Source organism: Cimex lectularius, unplaced genomic scaffold (assembly GCF_000648675.2).
Source record: "Cimex lectularius strain Harlan isolate CLEC.00 unplaced genomic scaffold, Clec_2.1 scaffold122, whole genome shotgun sequence".
Lineage (NCBI taxonomy): Eukaryota > Metazoa > Arthropoda > Insecta > Hemiptera > Cimicidae > Cimex > Cimex lectularius.
In genome coordinates this window covers 1,241,425-1,259,045 of record NW_019392735.1, presented here as the reverse complement: position 1 = coordinate 1,259,045, position 17,621 = coordinate 1,241,425, and positions in this window count along the sequence as shown.

Sequence of the window (17,621 nt, the reverse complement as noted above, 5' to 3'; positions counted from 1 at the left end):
AATTTAAAAAAATCTAAACTACTTCACGTTCGTCGATGCGTTACGTTCTTTTAAAAGTCTGCCCGCAGCTCCGTCTGGGGTATATTTTCAAAAGGCTTTTCAAACGGGCCGTTTTCTTTTCAGACACGAAAAACAAGAAGCAGCAGATAGCAAACATGAAAGCAGCCCTAGATGAGTTGAACATCGTAGAACAATGCTGTGCGCCCATCAATCCCCAGAGGAAAAACAAGTGAGATTAGGCCAGCCTCCATCAAGTCGGTTCATTGTTCCTGAGAACCCTCGAGGGCGACCTATCTTGGCGAAACTCGCTTAATCAGACCTTTTGACTCATCCTTTTTAGCGTGTAATCTGAATATAAAATAAGATATTCCCATGGCTAGCCTACACTTTAAAGCGTTAAAACGATAAGCGAGAAAATGGTTAACATTTCAATTAAAGAAAATGGGATTGGAAATTAATTTGAGAAAATAAAAGTAAAACGATTCACTTATACTTTAAAATTCCTTTACAGTTGAAGCATAAACAAGTCAATTGCTAAAAACAGCAATTAGTGCTGATTTAAAAAATAGCAAGACACAAATCCAAAGATATATTTCATTTTGATGGTGTTCTTTTTTAAATCGTAAAAATGTTAATGATATATGGGCCAGGTAGAAAACCGAATTAAATATTAGAACAACGTATTTTGTTAGATTTAATCCATTTTTCTCTATTTCGGAATTATCTCAGTGACACGTACTGTCTTAATCTCTCTCTTTTTCTTTCCCTCACACTCCGTCTCGCCCTCTCTCACTCATTCTTTTCCTCAATCACTCACTCTCTCACTACCTCTCCCTATCACGTTCTTTGTGGTCCCTATTAATCTATACTACTTTAAGGGCATAGTAATTTACACCCAGCATCTATATATATATATATCTTTTTTTTTTTTTTTTTTTTTTTTTTTTTTTTTTTTTTTTTTTTTTACGAGGGTTTGCAACAGCAGAGGCCATATAAACCCTCAGGGTGCCGGTGTAAGTATGTCGGGTTTGAATGCCGGACCGCTGGATTCGAACCCGGGACCTTTACCTTACAGTGATGAGCGCCGAGTCAACGCCTAAACCCTTGCGGCCACCGACGCCCCCCTCCTATATACATATATTTAATACCTATCTTTCTTTCTTTCTCTCTCTCACTCTCTCGCTTGCTCTCTTCCTCATTATCTTTGCTTTCTTTGTCAAGACTGACAGAGACCTGTGCTTTAATATTTTTAATAAATACTTGGATATTCCAAATTATAGTTCAAGCTATACTTTGGTATTTCAATTAATGTATAATTTATTATATAAAATGAGAAGTTTATGGGCCGCCAAACGGCTGAGGTAATCGTACCCTAATCGTAATCGTACGTGTACCCTCTGCGTATTTTCCTTTTTTTTCTCTTCTTTCGCGTGAATTTTGTTTCAAACTGTAGCCATTTGAGCGTCTTGATCTGGTTTCTGACGGTCTATTTTTAAATGTGTACCTCGTCAATATCCTAAAATGCTAGCCACTCGTTTGTACCTCAGGTTGTCAAATACAGAATAGAAACAAAGCATACAATACGTATATAAACATCTCAAAAAACCATGTATAGTTACATTCATTCCCCTGGAGTACTCCATATTTCTCGGGCGGGGTTGAACCTACGCCACTCTTTTTGTATATTTTCCTCTATTCCTTAAATATTTTCTTTATATTTCTCGTTATCTCTCTCCACAGTACTTTAAAATAACAAAAAAAAGTAGAAAGAGTGAGTGAGAGAAAGAGAGTGATTGAGAGAGAGCGAAAGAGAGAGAGAGAATGAGAAATATAAAGAAAATATTTAAGGAATAGAGAAAAACATTTAAAAAAGGGAGATAAATAGAACAAACTGTGTGTGTGTAAAACTAAAACTGATTTATTTAAAAAAATAGTTTAATTTTGGCTATTCTTTATCTTGGGAAAATTATCTGACGGTGGGTCTAAATGTATCATTCGTCGGTAAAAGGGAGAAACGGCGCGCGCCAGCTTTGACCCTTCGCCTTTATCTTCTGTGTTGACAAACCGGGACCACGCCTTCCAACGAACGACGATCATTACCCAAGAGCATGTCATACCGCGATAGGAACCCGTTTCCATCAATTTTGCCGATATTTCGCTGACGGCCAACGCCTGCCGACTTGGCCGCGTCATCGACGTCTATCTTTTCTTCGAACGGCGTAAATGATATAAAATCGGAGTCTATCGTTTATCTCTTTAGTCGTCTATTAATACCAGGTGTCATCCACGTTGGCAGGACACCATACGAACGAGTACATCAGAAAATGAGCTTAGACTGTTGTATATTTTATAAGCGCACGACTAATCTTTTCCTAATGGCGGTAATCGCAACTAAACTCCCTCTCATAATATATACAACCCCACTTTCTTCAATCCAGAATAGTTCCTTTAACAACAGTTTTATGTTCGAACAATCCGAATTTTAATTCAAATCAACTCTCATTCACCTGTCAAATGAAAACAATTCAGTAATTATTGTAAGTTAGTATTATATAAGTTTTACCAAATTTAAATAAAAACGTACGTTCATATAGGTCTACTATATATTAATATAACAAAAAGCTGCGAGGTTTTTATTTAGTCATCTCTGTCTGTTAAATTAAAATCACCAACTCTATTCTTTGATTCTCTTTTTTTTAAACTAAATAATTTCTCTAAATTTAAAATTATAGCGAATAAATAAAATTGAAGCCGTTTTAAAACTTCTGGGTTTAGTCTGTGTGTTCATGTCTACTTTCCTTATTGGCCTGTTGTATTAATGTAGTTTTTATAGTTTTTATTTATATTTTCAAATTTGTAATAACCCCATTAAATGGAAACGTAACACATATACAAAATATCGATTGTATTTTTATTAAATAATACAAATATATATATTTTAGTTGAAATATTTCTGTTTTTCTGGTACATAATCTGGAATCTTAGTAATGGGACCGTTGAGTAATAAAGCCCATGGAAATGGTCCATAAATATGTTGAGTAGCATGCTCGGTGTTCGTGGAAATGGTAGTGGCATTAGATAATGGGTGGTGACCGGTAATTTAGATCTTCTACTACCTAATGTACATCTTTGAGTTTTATACGCAATCATTGTTGATAATAATGCCCTACTTCAATCATTTTTAGCAATAACCGTTAGTTTATTACTCCACGCATAGACGAATGTTATCTAAAATATTAATCTTATTGGACGTTAGTGCGATAGAAGCGCACGAAATAATAACGATAATAGCAGTTATTGATTCGTAAGAACAGAAATATTTACACCCACCAATCTGTTTAATTATCCACGACAATAAAGCTGTTTATTTAAACAGTATATCCTGTCGTTTCCGCCAAAAATTTCTAGTCTTTAATGTTAGAAAGACAAAACGAATTTACACCGACCGCGTAAATTACTACGGCTCTTTGATGGCATATTTCCGCTTTTGGGAGAATCGGAGAATTTCCAGCCCAAGGGGTTACGTTTTCGAATTAGCCCCGCTTGATTAGTGTCCATAATGGCATAATTCACCGCCTCAAACCTAACTCAAAATGGATTTATTGACGATTTGGCTCTACACCTGGGTCCAGCGTTTCACTATCCGACGGCCCATGTGTCACCCACAGAATCACCTCTTACAATTTGTCATCATTTCTGCGGTGATTTATATCCAATTATATTACCTATTTATGGGGAATTTTAGGAACAATCGTCGTGCGAAAATTTCAAGATCTGATTGAGTGGTTTATGGTATCCAACACATTTCGTTATTTTTAATCGGGAAACATGAACGTTACCAAACCATATTTGTAGCGAAAATTCAGTTAACAACTAACGCCAGAAGGATTAGTTTCAATAATCGCTTTAATTTAGTCTTCCTGATTTCCTATAAAATGTGAATTCAACCTTTATAACAGGTAATATTTATAATATGTTAATCAGCTTACTGCTAAATATTTTACCAAAACCAATTAAATTAGCATCGATTCCTTTTAATAATAGCAGAATTGAAAGAGTAGGGGGATAGAATTATTTTCATTTAACTCTATTTACCGAATGCTATTTTTTCATTTACTCATTAAAATCAATGATGTCTTATGTAATAAGTAGAATTCGTAAAATTATTATGAAAAAAATTGATGTTACGATTCACCCAATCCAATTTCGTTTGAAATATAATCATTGGACGAAAATTATTATACTTTATGTCTCTCAGTCACGGAAATGATCAGAGTTAACTAAAACACTCTGTTGGGAAAATCAAAGATGGCAAAACTAACTAATATTTCTTTCCTGAGAAAACATTTATTTATGATATGTTTTACAACCCAATAAAGCTTCGATATTCTTTACACTTATTTATTTTCTTGTTCTAAGACAGTCGTTATGTTATATAATCGTTTTTTAATACACAAACTTTATCGAACAAACGTCAGTGAAATCTTAAGCAGACTGAAACGTTACGGGCATTTGACATTTAATTACTTTCACAGGTCATTATTATTTATTACANAGATCTAAATTGAGGCGACGTGGTAGGTTGGAGTTTTTTTTTTAAATTAATTAATTAATTAATTTATTTATTTTTTTTAACGTAACAACACGTTAAATATAAGTCAACCGGCCAGAAAATACCTATTACCGTTCTTTCAGTAACCTCAATTTGAACGAAACACATTGCACTAAAAATATTCGCATTAAGTAATTAGGGCTAATTGTACAATTTTGGCTAGCTTACAAAACTGGCGCATTTATTTCATACAAGGAGAAAATTTATTTCTGTTTGGATATAATGTGCCCTTTATCATCAGGCTCATAATGATCTACTACACTTTATTAACTAACTATCCTCTTTTTACTTCTTTCTGCTCAAAATATTTATCGATATATCTTGCATTCAGATTTAAAAAACGATGTTATTATTAGACTACTGTTCTGTCACTTGAAAAATTGAAATTTCTCTGTTTTATGTAGGGTATTAAAAGAGTCTCATTACAAGTTAACTTGTATTATTATTTGATTAACTTTATTTGTTATATTTTTTCTTTAATACTTTCTTTTATGATGCAAAACATATATAATTTCAAAGAATTTTATTTGGCGTACATTTTAATGTAATTATTTGCAATTTTTTCCTTTTAAGTTACTTTGATTTACATCGATTATTTTATTTTTATGTATATATATTGTATTACAACCTTTTATTACCTTATTTGGCTATAACTGAATAATTACAAATATATATACAGGGTGTCCCAGTTCCTTCTGACGAAACTCTGGGAATCGATTCTACTCTTCATTTGGAGCAAAAAATGCCCAGGAGAAAATTTTCGAAAAGTTCTCTATTTTGAAGATATTCGACAATTTAGGTTTTTTCAACTTTTCTCTACCTTGCCACATAAAAACGCTTACAACTTCCAAAATGTTGAGACTACAACAAATCCAATTACAACAATTGTTAGAACGCTAAATTTGCTGTAAGATACTTCTATTTGCAATAATCTGAATGATATAAAATGTTAGCCAATATCAGTTGGAACATGTCAAAATTACAAAATTCAAAATTTTGGTCATGATTGCACGTTCTACTGAAGTTACAAAAAAATATCTACAACTTGTCAAATTTCACAAAAACTTTTTCATGTAATATGCTTTACGTTGATATATCCAGATTTTTAAATAACGTTCTAGTAGAGTTGAAAAATAACAATTGAATGTTGGAAAACGTGAGCTAAGGTAAATTTCAAGGGGGAGGTAGAAATAAATCAATTAGAACTCCCTTTGTAAAATAATATTAATATTAATTAATATTTTTATCTTTCAGTAACAGACCCTACCTGATACATTCTGTGATGATTATTGTTTAAACCTCACGTTTTCCAACATTCAATTGTTATTTTTCAACTCTACTAGAACGTTATTTAAAAACCTGGGTATATCAACGTAAAGCGTATTAGATGAAAAAGTTTTTGTGAAATTTGACAAGTTGTAGGCATTTTTTTGTAACCTCAGTTGAACGTGCAATCATGACCAAAATTTTAAATTTTGTAATTTTGACATGTTCCAACTGATATTGGCTAATATTTTATATCATTCAGATTAATGCAAATAGAAGTATCTTACAGCAAATTTATCGGTCTTTCAAATGGTGTAATTAGATCTCAACATTTTGGAAGTTGTAAGCGTTTTTATGTGGCAAGGTAGAGAAAAGTTGAAAAAACCTAAATTGTCGAATATCTTCAAAATAGAGAACTTTTCGAAAATTTTCTCCTGGGCATTTTTTGCTCCAAATGAAGAGTAGAATCGATTCCCAGAGTTTCGTCAGAAGGAACTGGGACACCCTGTATATATATTTGTAATTATTCAGTTATAGCCAAATAAGGTAATAAAAGGTTGTAATACAATATATATACATAAAAATAAAATAATCGATGTAAATCAAAGTAACTTAAAAGGAAAAAATTGCAAATAATTACATTAAAATGTACGCCAAATAAAATTCTTTGAAATTATATATGTTTTGCATCATAAAAGAAAGTATTAAAGAAAAAATATAACAAATAAAGTTAATCAAATAATAATACAAGTTAACTTGTAATGAGACTCTTTTAATACCCTACATAAAACAGAGAAATTTCAATTTTTCAAGTGACAGAACAGTAGTCTAATAATAACATCGTTTTTTAAATCTGAATGCAAGATATATCGATAAATATTTTGAGCAGAAAGAAGTAAAAAGAGGATAGTTAGTTAATAAAGTGTAGTAGATCATTATGAGCCTGATGATAAAGGGCACATTATATCCAAACAGAAATAAATTTTCTCCTTGTATGAAATAAATGCGCCAGTTTTGTAAGCTAGCCAAAATTGTACAATTAGCCCTAATTACTTAATGCGAATATTTTTAGTGCAATGTGTTTCGTTCAAATTGAGGTTACTGAAAGAACGGTAATAGGTATTTTCTGGCCGGTTGACTTATATTTAACGTGTTGTTACGTTAAAAAAAATAAATAAATTAATTAATTAATTAATTTAAAAAAAAAACTCCAACCTACCACGTCGCCTCAACCGACTTTGGCCTCCTTAACCTTTAATCATACGCACTGAGTGCCAGCAATGGCTGGCTTCTCAAAACATGTGTTCTACCGGTGCAGGCTGGCATTAGTGTTGTGCGGTGTGATCCATTAATCATGTGTACATACTTGTATAGTATAGGTATAGATAACAAATAAATAAAATAAAAATGTGGTAAACTGAGTATAGCCACAAAGGTAATATTTCTTCTACAATCAGCAGATGCTATTGGTCTGACGTTATTCAAACCTGGTGATCAATTTTTTTTTCTTCAAATATAATGCTCTATTTTTTAAATATTTTGAAAGCCCTTTCCTTTCTAAAAATAATGATACCAAAAACTGAAAAATTCATCGATTTAATCAGGAGAAATTGAAGTTTTTCTGCACAACACGATAATTTCAATTTGTCGTGTCTATAGTTACAAAAATAATAAAATTAAAAATTTATAATGGAATACGATGTAAAAATTTTGTATTTTCATTTTTGTACACCTTGTATTTATTACATCCCTTGTATTATAGTTATTATTAGTTCCCTTCCCTTTGATTATGAAGGTTTACTAATAATAGTAAAATAGAGGGTTGCTTTGTCGCCGAGAGGTCTGGCATTACAATATGTTTGTTTGCATACGTGTTTACCTGATCTTTTATTAGTAAATTGACTATCTACGGTAACGGAGAGTTTAGGAAGTTACCAAAACATATGTGAGAAAAATATGAGAATCAGTGAGAATGATGCGCAAAAAAACCGTAGAATTTTTCATTTTATACAGGGAATGAAAGCGATGACCAGTAGATGTTTCGGCCCTTAAATCAGATAAACAACTCCTTTTTTTTTAGTTATTGTTAATTGATCAAACTTAAATTAATTTTTATTTTTTGTTTTTCCAATCTTAAAGTAAATATTACGAATAAATTAATTATTAAATATATTAATTTTTTTTTAAATAATTATTTTCCAAGAACAAAATATATAGTTTGAAAATGGCACAGAATCGCCGAAACGTCGCTAAACCGTGATTTGCGTTGTTAAAATATACTTTCAAATAATAAGGCCTACAAACACTTTTATCTATAAACTACTCTTTCTAATGCTTTTTATTCCTCCCATTAGATATGACACATGCTCATAGTCATAAGTTTACAATAAAAACCTTACAAAATCAAAGTTATTGTGTCCTGATATGGAGAGAGAAAAGAGAGATAAGAAAAATTCTCTTAATTTTTTCACAAACTCAATTTAGTCCGCGGTACTGTTATAACTCCCTGCGGTGACACATTGTCGATTAAACATGGACCGTACAACACGTATAATATTATATACCATAGCGAGCAAGAGAGCGTGAATAGGTTTAAAAAATGTCGGTTCACATTTAGAGCCAAACGGTTGAAAAAGAGTGTTGTTCGATATCAAACCAAACTTTTAATAAGTGGTACAAGTTGAAAGCTATAGAACGGAACCACTTTCGTGTAATTACGATCGACATTTATATACGTTTTGTACAGTTAGTCGGTTATAAGGGTGTGGTTATCTCCTGTCAGCCAGTCCTTGTTGTTACACAAAACTGAATAGAAGGAAATTAGTTGTCTGTACTTGCCATTCTCAAAATTTCATACCAGAGATAATTTGGAAAAGTGGGTAGGATATCGAAAACCGAGTTCGTGGTATAAAGCCCATCTCCGTTTTAACTGCTTATTCACAAAAGGTTCAGCCCAATAATTTAACCCTTTATTATTCAGGCCACGTTTTGCGGTAAATCCGTTGTCGTTTATACAAAATTGTTCAGATAAAAAGTTTATTAAATCTAACGATTAAGTTTTAGTTTGTTTTTAGGAAATAAAATATACAGGGTGTTTCAAGGTCAAATGCCAATAGTGCCATGGTGCATTCACTAAATAAAAGTAGTTCAGGGCCAAGCAGAAGAGGTTTCTACTTTATCTCTTTCCTAAGATTTTAACGTTTTTCTAATTTTAGTCTAAAATAAGATTTTTTTACATACAATCGTAATTTCTCAACTTTAACGTCATTAAAATACAAATCTGACCTTTATATCCCAAAATATATTAAATTTTCCACAAGATAACAATAGTTCCGTTTAAAAATTTTCGCTTCTGCGTACACAGCAGCCGCTCAAAAAATAACAAATGCCAAAACCCGCGTTTATTGGAAATAATTGTGGCTCGTGCAATAACTTTTCAATAAACTTTTTGGGGATTTCACAAACGTTGCCTTATTTTATAAGGATTCCAAGAACATACTAACTTTTACACTTATTAGAACTTTTCTTAGTGAAATCACATTTGCAAAGTTGAAAAACGTGATATCGAACACAAGGCGAGCAGCAACCCACGAACCTCGTACACGACATATTTTTAATAAAAACATTTACTAGATGGTAAGAAAAAACAAGAGCATTATTTACGTTGTAAATGTCCCTCACGCTTGTCCATTAATTTTTAGAAATTGGACATGACCAGAGCTCTGCAAACCGTTAATTGCATTTGTAAGAAAAGCCTGTGAATTTATAATAAGCCTTATAATATATAAAAAATTTAAATATGCATTAATTTTGCAGCTCTTTTTGTGTAGTAATTGAGATATTAGCGAACTACTAGATTTTAAAGTTTATTTCATATATAAATTAATCTGTAAAGGGAAGGCAAAGAAATGAGAGTAATTTTATTTTCGTTTTCTTTAATTATGTATTTTTATTGTTCATTTAAATCTACTTTGCTTGTTATTTCAAATTTATTTTCTTTTTGTAACGCCACTTTAACCTAAATGAATTATATGTTGTCAAAAGAAATACCAACCTCTGACAAAGGTCTTTTTACCAAGCTTTTAATTATTGTTAATATGCTTGTAAGTTAATTATGTTTGCTACAATTGTATTTTTAATTATATTTGACTAAATTGTTTTTCTCAATTACCAATGGTTTAAAATCTCGAATGAAGTTGTAAAACAATTGTAAACATCGAACGATTTGGAATTTAAACGCAATGACATGCAACGTTGTGTTTTTAAATTTTTTTACGCGATGAAAATTAAAAACATGCGCAAATACCAATCGTAGTAGTCAGTTATTATTTTGAAAGCTTGGTAAAAATTACACAGTTTAATTATAAAATATGACAATGCATCTTCGAATTGTTACAATTCAATTTGTTTTCAACGTTTCTTTGATTGGATTCAATATAAATCATGACAAATTGGTCAGCGTTGGTGCTCTGAAAACTGTAGTTTTTTTTTATTGCCTTTAACTGTGATTGGTGAAATAGAAGTAATTTATTAATTACTTCTAATTAATTATTGTACTTGTGATTTATTACTGTATTTCACCAAACTCAGTTAAAAACAATAAAAAATAAACTACGTTTTTTTTTTGTTTTTTTTTAAACGAGGGTTCGCAACAGCAGAGGTCATATAAACCCTGAAGATGCCATTTTAATTGTTACGAAGCTATAATTATCATCAATTGTATTCCATGAAATTTTATACATTAACGCGATGGCAATATGCATCAGTTAGTTTTAAGGTCATTATTCTTTATCTTGCTTTAATTCTTATCTGAAAAATTGACACAACATTTACGAATAAAAGTTTTAAATATGTTAGATTCTTTCATATGTAATGTTTTTACATATTTCCCCTTTACACCTAATTAATCATTTTAGTTATTAGTTAAAAATTATAATAATCATCACAATCTTTGTTTATTTTATACATTTGTTGCACAACCTTAGTAATTTGTTCTACTTTTGGCTGGCATATATTTGTTTAATAACCCTGTAAAACCTTTCTTTCAATCCACCAGTTACAGAAAAATATAAGGAATGTGATTACATTTTTTAAAAGTTTACAATAACACAAAAATTTTGTTTGCATTGCTGCTGTCATGATTGAACATGTTTTGAAATGCATAAGGGATCTAAAAATATCAATGACAGTATATCTAGCATATGCTATGTAAGATTGCATTACTAAAAACATGTGTTTTGAAAATTATACTGATTCATGTATCAATGAACAGTATGCACAATTTTTTTCCTACGAGGGTTCGCAAGCCCATTTGTAAGTATGTCGGGTTCGAATGCAGGGCCACTGGATTCGAACCCGGGACCTTCACCTTACTGTGATGAGCGCCGTGTCAACGCCTAAACCGTTGCGGCCACCGACGCCCCAATAAACTAGTTTTCAGAGCACCAACGCTGATAAAAAATTCTTTAAAAAACAAAAACGTTTTACACTTTTACGAAAATTTCAAATTGAGCTATGGAGTCAGGGCAGAGACTAGCAATCGGTAGGAAATTGTAATAAGCTTTCAATTGGTTTCAACCTTCCGCTTTGCCCGATTTCTCAACCGTTTTCGCGATATTTGGGCAAAAAATGCGGTTTTTTACGTGCTTTTGGAAGAAAACCGATAACTCTCTCTCCCGATTTTACCATACATAAACCTATCGTTTCAATACATTATTCGAAGCCAAAATGCCACACCACCTGTGAAATGGGAAAAGTTGAAATTCCGTGATGGGGTGAACAAGTGGTTAACGACAGCGGAAGCAGAAGAAACTGTAAGAATTATCGCTTCCCTGTTCAGTTTTTGGTAAAAGCCCTCGGAACAAAAGTTGTAGAGCGTAGAATTTTCGAAAACATGACGGTTCAAAATTTATGCATTCTCGAAAATCGGAAGAGTGAGTGTCCGGATTTTTCCAGGACGATTTCCTGACTTAATAGCTCAATTTAAAGGTTTTGTAAAAAGTGCAAAAATTAACAAAATTAACATGTTCCGAACTTTTGAATTTACAGATGAATGACTAAAGCTGAGAAAACATTTTAAAAGGTCATCTTGTACAGCGTAAAATTTCTAAAAAAGAAGACCTAATGCACGTCTGTGACTAATATGACTGAGAAAATATGCATTTCCAAAGTTGGCCATTTTTCCTGCAATAACCAGGTGGTTTTTTATTTTTTATATTATTTTATTTTATTTTATTTATTTGTTTGTTTATTTATTTTTTGATGGGCAGTGAATTTATTCATCGGTACAATATGTGAATAATAGTTACTTATTTTTACTAAATAAATTTGTTACTGGAATACAAATATTGTAATATTAATTTTAATAATTAAATGATAATAATATTATCATAATAAAATAATCATGACACCAAAATCTGCAGTGTTCAGTGAGTACTTCATTCCGTCCTAACTCTAACGTTTATAGGTCTGCCGTTAGTTTCTACTATAACCCTTTAATGAAATTTTTTGCATACCTCTATCCCGGAATACAGTTCCACTGAACCGAGAACTAAATCCAAACATTACCAGTACAATATTATCTCAATTCCAATTATAAATTATAAGTTTGCTCAACTCAATTTCATAAACTGTTATGAGGACTTGTCTTACATTATTTATTTGTTAAGTTATAATTATTATAAATATCATACTTTTGAAATTTTGTCTCACTTCAACCTGATTATGAATCTTTCCTGATTCTAACAATAACTAAATTAGTAAGCGATTTTTTCACTATTTGGTGAGCAATTATATTTTTATTGTCATATATATAATACATTTTTTTCTCTTAATTTTCCTTCTAATTTAAAAGAAATGATTTGTCGTAAAACTAATTTGTGCAAAAAATTATGTGTGCTTAGTTTACCAATTCTTGTAAAAATTGTGCTTACAGTGAAATCGTCTGGCAAAATACCACCAAAGAGAGAATTTTGTAACTACGGCGAAAGCTGAATAGAACTCCATCAGAGCTTGCGTCCAAAAAGCCGATTTCCGTTGATTTGTCCGGCGGAAGAAGAAAAAAATGCACGTTCGCCTATGTTAAATCCGAGAAAGAGAGTAAAATCAGAATATAAAGAATATGATTTATGGCCAAGGGCGAGCAAAAAAAGAGATACAATTTAGATTCGAAAAATGTCAGTGTAGGACAACCGTGGATACCGTTTGTAAATCATTCTTGAAGGCATAAGATTGACCTAATTAAAGTGTTTTTTTATTATCCAAAAATATCCACACAGAAAAATTCTTTCCGTTTAAAATAAAAATGCCGATGAAATGAAGAATAAACTCAATTACAAATCCCAAAAAAGAATAAAGACTAACAATTCCGAAATGTGTCAACAGAGGCAGGTGGCGCTTTGCCAGGCAATCAAAATGCGAGGACACGCGCCCGTTTCACTCTCCCTTGAAGACGCGATGCGCACGGAGTGAAGGGGTGGTAATTAAATTTAAACCAGCCTGAATAACGTAGCGATGAATTATGGTGGGCAATTAATACGGCCACTGCAGCGTACCACAAGGGTCTAAATAAAACCGTCTAGCCGTATGTTCTACCGGTTTCCGTTCATAGTTGCGCTGTCGCCACTTAGGTTTTCAACCACCGTGGACTAATTTTAGCCATGGAAAACGGAACCTTGTATGAAAAATATGGTTTTTCCTGTTCACAGAAGAATTGTTCCAACCTGATAAATTGGTTTTATACAATTTCTACATATATTTGTTTTTATGAAAAGTGTCTGTCTGGCCCCGTTAAACGCCTAAAACAAACGCATCGGGTAAATAACTTTTTGCAAATTATGGTTCTACTCACAGATTTGTAGTTTATCAACTATTCAGATTTAAAGCATTAAACTATCATCATTAGGTTGATGGGGTTACAAACACGTCTCTCGACATGAATTGTATGAGTAAACCCGCCGATCGGTGGCCAACTTATGTAACACATATAAATTTTATCCTAATGATTACTGTAAAAAAATAAGTTTAAATGAGTGATTAGTATGTATCTCAAATAGTTTTTAGGCACATGTTTAAAATAAGAGGTAAATCAAAATTTATTATATTATTAATGCATTTTTCTCCTGTTTAATTTCACCTTTATTTTAATTTCTCGAACCAATCTAGTTCCCTCCATTTGTTAACATTGTATAACACTGTTGTATTTAAATTTATTTATTTAGAAATTATGAGATGCGGTCTGGTGTGATGTAGGTTTCAGAAAAACATTTTCTTTATCGTGCCAACGTTTCGATTTTTATTGAGATCATCTTCAGGGCCTGAGATTTACAAACATTGTTTACATATTACAATTACATTTTGGATGTGGAAAAGTGAATTTATACAATGCAAAATATATTTTATATATTCAATGAAAGTATTTCTACTCACTCAAAGTGTTTGAGCATTTCTATACCGACATCCTTCCCCACCCCTTCAAAATCCAACGTATATAAACACAAAATAGCAAAATCTCACTGGCACTCTCGACACGCAAGAATGACACATTTACACAGAAGACAAACCATCGTATTGGATAGTCGCCGCATGTAAATGTAAAAATGTTCAACCTCAAAATTTCTTTCACTTGATTTTCAAAACAAGCTTGCGGATAATCCGAACGCCTCTTAAGTAACTCCAAATTATTAACAGAATTTCAACGTTATAAAAATAGTTAATTTATAATTAATTTTGAAAAGTAGAAATAAACCTAGATTAATGCTATTTTAGACAACTTTTTAAGAAATCAAATACCTAATTCACAGTATGTTAATAAACATGCACATATGGAGCATGATGTAAAGCAACAATAATAATTATTCGGAGATCGTGAGATGCGGTCTGGTGTGATGTAGGTTTCAGAAAAACATTTTCTTTATCGTGCCAACGTTTCGATCTTTATTGAGATCATCTTCAGGGCNATATATATATAGATTATCCTTTCACGATTATATAGACGGGGATAATTAGGGAAAGCTTCTTTTTGTTCACATCCTACATGTATTTGTAAAATTTAAACCATGTTTATAAATCCCTGGCCCTGAAGATGATCTCAATAAAGATGGAAACGTTGGCACGATATAGAATATGTTTTTCTAAAACCTACGTCACACCAAAGCGCATCTCACGATCTCTAAATAATCTTTATTAGACACATTTTTACAAATGGAAAAAATATCTATATTCTAAACAAGTAATGTGTTTTGAGATAGCTAAGTAAATTTTTTGGTATACATAGATTTACGAATTTAAAAAAAACATGGTACCAAGTTTTTGAAAGATTTGAACTTTTGCGCTCAAAATTGAAATAGTTTCGAAATGGTTCCGTTCGCCTAATATTGTTACCTAAAGAATGAACGTTCCTCACAATTTCAGATTTTTAATAAGAAGTTAGACTTTATTGTCTATATCCTACAATATCGCTATCCAATACAATTTTTTTTTCTACTATTATAATTTAACACAACTAAAATTAATTAGAATACATGGAATGTAAACCTTTCTTTAACATACTTTGTCAAATATAATTTTGACAATGTCATTCTGAGTTTTATGTTGATTGAAGAATTTAACTTTTACTATTTATATTTTTATTCATATTGTTCTGCAGATCTACCTTTATTTCTAAATATTTTGGATTTGTTTAATTGTATTGCAAAACAATAGTCACCTAATTTGGTGACCAAAGGACAAGATAGTCAATAAATGTTGTTAGTTTGATGAATTTGTTAACTGTTACTATGCTGGATTAATTAATAGAAACAGGTTCTCTCACACAATGAAACATATCGGTTGAATCCACTGCGAGAACATGTGCTTTCATTGTTTCCCAAGTTGCCAAGCCAAATTTGGCTTTCCTTTCCCTAATTAACCCCGTCTATATAATCCTAAAAGGATAATCTGGCCGAAACATGTCCAACATTTCAACTCATAGAAAAATGAATTTCTATACAGACTTCCTTCCCCACCACTTCAAGACCCAACATATATAAACATAAAACAGCAATATCTCACTGGCACTCTCAACACAACACACAAGAATGGCACAATTACGCAGAAAACAAACACTATGAGAGAGTAGAAATACTTTGATTGAATATAAAAAAACAATATATATATATACATATATTGCATTGTATAAATTCACTTTTTTCCACATCCTACATGTATTTGCTAAATTTAAACAATGTTTGTAAATTTCAGGACCGAAGATGATCTCAAAAAAGACCGACGTTGGCACGATAAAGAAAATGTTTTTCTAAAACTTATGACACGCCGGAACGCATCTCACGATCTGCGAATAATTTTCGACTAACGGTCAGTAATCACCACACAATAATAATAATTTCTAAAAGTCAATCAGGAATTTTAATAATTTTGATTTACAGATGCATATATGATCGCCAAAAATTTTAAACAATCGTAATTGCTCAGATTAGAAAAAATATTAGAAAAAAGGTCCTTCCTTCCCAGCCATTTTAATTGTTACGAAGCTATAATCATCATTAATTGTATCCATGAAGGTTTATACATTATCGCGATGGCAATATGCACCAGGCTAGTTTTAAGGTCATTATTCATTATCTTGTTTTAATTCTCTTCTGAAAACTTGACACAACATTTACGGATAAAAGTTTTAAATACGTTAGACTCTTTCTTATGTAATGTTTTTACATATTTCCCCTTTAAACCTGATTAATTATTTTAGTTATTCGTTAAAAATTACAATTATCATCACATTCTTTGTTTATTTTATATATTTGTTACACAACCTTAGTAATTTGTTCTACTTTTGACTGGCCTATATTTGTTCAATAACCCTGTAAAACCTTTCTTTCAATCCACCAGTTACAGAAAAATATAAGGAATGTGATTACATTTTTTAAAAGTTTACANTTTCTAACTCTCTCTCACTCTCACACTCTCTCTCACTCTCACTCTCTCTCTCTCACTCTCATTCTCACTCTCACTCTCACTCTCTCTCACTCTCTCTCACTCTCATTCTCACTCTCTCTCTCACTCTCACACTCACTCTCTCTCACTCTCACTCTCTCTCTCTCTCTCACTCTCACTCTCACTCTCACACTCTCTCTCTCTCTTAGTCTCTCTCTCACTCTCACTCTCTCTCACTCTCACTCTCTCTCACTCTCTCTCTTCTCTCTCTCTCTCTCACTCTCTCTCAGCAATAATTATGGTACACTATTAGATGATATTCCTCTGCAACAACACAAAGAATGATTCTCCAGTTTGATGGATAACTGACACACTGGCACACAATTCTTTGGAGATGAGACGGTGAGACATTATTTGAATCGTCAATTCTGGGATAGGTGGACCTATGGCCCCGATCTGTTAGCCTCCTCTGTCATCCGATATAAGTCCACTTCACTATTTTCTATGCGGAGATTTCACTTGTAATAAACAGTGTCTACGCCAATCATAACTCAGCAACCACAGTTGAAGAACTGCAGCGAAGGATAGAAAATGCTTGTCCAAGCCATCTCCCCTGATTCTATCGCTCTGAGCACAGTGAAAGCAAATCTTTGTGTCTTTACGCAAGGCAAGCAGTTCAAGTATGAAATGTGATTAATAAATAGCAAACCAAATGACTATGTTTTTTAAAACGTTTTGCCAAAACTTTGTCAGTTTTGACCAATTTAAAATACGATTGCACCATTCTTTCAGCTTAAAAAGTCCATTGAAATGA